Source organism: Sprattus sprattus (assembly GCF_963457725.1).
Source record: "Sprattus sprattus genome assembly, chromosome: 15".
NCBI classification, from domain to species: Eukaryota; Metazoa; Chordata; class Actinopteri; order Clupeiformes; family Clupeidae; genus Sprattus; species Sprattus sprattus.
Window position 1 is genome coordinate 5,405,423 of NC_137913.1, and position 3,267 is coordinate 5,408,689.

Below are 3,267 nucleotides of genomic sequence, written 5' to 3' on the forward strand. Positions count from 1 at the left end.
GAGAGTATACTAGTCCATTACCTTCGGAAACAAACTAGAAGAACTTGCAGATCATCTTTTTTCATGTGGGATGGGCGTGTACTGTCTGTCAACAGCAATTATCAAGTAATTTAACCCTTAGATGCATAAGTGGGGTCAAAAATGACCCCAGGGGTTGTTTTTTTGCAGTATCTTTTTAATTTTTAATTTTTATCGTTTAACCTTCCATGTATTCCTCAAATAGGTTGTCTTTGACATGAGGCCATTTGGATTTGTGTCCAATTGTTATATTTTTAAAGTAATTTCATGTTTTGTATCAATACCACAGATTTGCATAGGTGGGGTCAAAAATGACCCCAAGCATTTTCTATGGAATTTCAAAGGTTAACCCTAGGAACCTTTGATTTTTATCAACTGTGACAGTCAGGTATACATCTACTGTCGATCATAACATCTCATGTCAGCAGTCTCACCATCCTTAAGGTTATTTTTACACAACAACATACATGTTAGTATCCTGGCTTTGTGACGCCAAAACCCCCTATGCAATTGATGGGATTGTGTACACTGGGAGACAGCCAGGGGAAGGAGTCAGTAAGAATCTGGGTCTCAACATCGTCAGTCAGTTGTGCTGTGGATTCAGACACACAGGTCGCAATGTCACCATAGACAACTTTTTCACCAGTGTGCCTCTTGCAGAGCTTCTCTTGGAGAAGGGTCTGACTATTGTGGAAACATTACGACAAAACAAGCCAGACATCCCTCCTGTGATGAAAGCTTCGAAGACCAGGGAGCTCTTCAGCACTGACTTTGGGTTCAATGGCAGCATGACCATGGTCAGCTACGTTGGAAAGAAGGATAAGGCTGTTCTGCTTCTCAGCACAATGCACCACAGCAAAATGGTGGATGAAAACACCCGCAAGAAAAAACAAGAGGTGATCCTCTTCTACAATCAGATGAAAGGAGGTGTAGATACTGTGGACCAGATGGTTGGCACCTACACCTGTAAACGCCAAACGCAGAGGTGGCCCTTGCTGCTGTGGTACAACCTGATTGATATTGCCACCCTGAATGCCTACTCCTTTTTCAAAGCTCAGCACCCTGAATTATATGCATCACTCACGCCCGACGGCGCTTTCTTACAGAGCTCTCACATGAGCTTGTGACGCCTTATATGAGAAGTCGACTGGAAGATAACCTATACCTACCAACCACAATCCCTGCAGCAATGGAAAGGTGTGGGGTGACAAAAGCTGCAATCCAGCCACAGGAGGGAAACAGGCAGGGCCAACAGAAGAGGAAAAGGTGTAAGATGTGCCCAAGAAACCAAGACCGCAAAGCCAGCAATAGTTGCTGGAAATGCAGCGGCCATGTGTGCAGTGCTCACTGCCAGAAAAAGGTACTTTGTAACAGCTGCACACAGTGAGAAGAGAGTGTTAATATGTGTCTGGGCGTGCGACAGAGGGACACACAAACTCTGAAAGTTCCTGTTTTGAAAGATGATAAGAAATTAACATGTAAAATATGAAATCATTTTCGTGTTGGGATCATTTTTGGATGTTTTTTTTTAAGTTGTTTTTTGATAAAATGTTAATGAAAAGTGATAAATGAACATGTCAAACATGAATTAGTTATTTTGTTGACCATATCATAATAAAAATAATCATTTTTTTAAACAAAATGAAAGAAATTTGATATGAGAAGAAACATGCAAAATATAAAATAATTCTCGTCTTGAGATCATTTTAGGATGTTTACCTTTTTTTCCTTTCTAAACGCTGTTTTGTGATACATTGTTAATAAAAAGTGATAAATAAATATGTCCAACATGAAATAATTATTTTGCTGACAAATATATAATAAAAATCATCATATTTAACCAAAATGAAAGACATTATTTGAGTTTACAGCATAAAACGCATGCATTCTAATTGGGGTCATTTTTGACCCCGCTCATGGAAGAGTGTAGGTATTGGTAGCCCATGCATCTAAGGGTTAAGGAATGCATACATTGCTGTTTGACTCACTCTGTGTGTGTGTGTGTGTGTGTGTCTGGTGTTATAGAAATGGCGCGTGTGCTGTGTGTTCTGGCCGTGGGGCTGTGTGTTTGTGTCCACTCTTTTGTTATTATTTCTGACAAATTAGATAATAAGATAGATAGACAATTACAATTGTATCACAATTCATTTGAAATAAAGTTATAATTTGTTAAATCTTATAGTGAAGTTTTCAGTGGCATAGTGCAAAACCAAAACACTGTGTTTACATATATTTGACTATCATCAAAGATTATTTACAAGTACTCTCAAGATATTATTCAGATATTATTATAAGTATTATATTATAAGTACTCTCAATTGTTTTTATGTTATTTACACGGTTGTTTACTTGTTTGTGTGTGTATTTATTATCACTCACAGCGCCCTTGAGTAAAAGTTCTGTTCTGAGAGCCGTCAGTGATGCCAGAGGCAGAGTAAGGTTGAGACTGTACATGATTGAGCATTGAAGTGTATGATTGTGTGCAATGGACACTGATGCTATTATTTTATTCACTGCCACCATGCACGGCATGCGTGTGTGTGTGTGTGTGTGTATCCTGTGTCGCCCCTCTAAATGCACGTGTGTGTTGCTGTGTGTCGTTTAAGCCAAATAAATGGACTTTGATTCTGTGGTACTGCCTTAAATCTCCATCTTACTCTCCTTCACTGCTCCTACCTCACTGCTACCCTCTACTCTCTTAAAACTAAAGCTGAAGATCAAAGACCAATTTCAACATCAACAACAATATCTAACTGCTAGTGTTAAGGTCTACAATATTAATTACTATAGGTAGGTACAGTAAAAAGAGGAACAGGATGGAAGAATGCTTTTTTGAATGAAAGTTGTGCTGTTTTGATATGTAGAAAATGTGTGAGGGAATTAGAAACATTTCATCAATGTTTGTTTTTATGCATGATGTTTTTATTTATATATTTTATTTCATGTATTTATTTATTTATTTGTCTATAACAGTCTATACGTTATAAAAGAAGATGAGTCTAATTACTGTAATACAGCATGTATTACTAAATGGTTGTGCTGAGCCTACAACAAACATGACTGAAGTCATATCTGAAGGCAAACCTACAAAACATGACATGGCAAATGCACACCTAACTTTACTGAGTCCTCAAAACATGACAGCACAAATTCCATGTTACCTAACTAGGTTTCAAAACATGACAAAGCAAATGCTGACGATTTAATGTAACAGGTAAGTTCCTTAACAGGAAAGGAGAGTGTTCAACA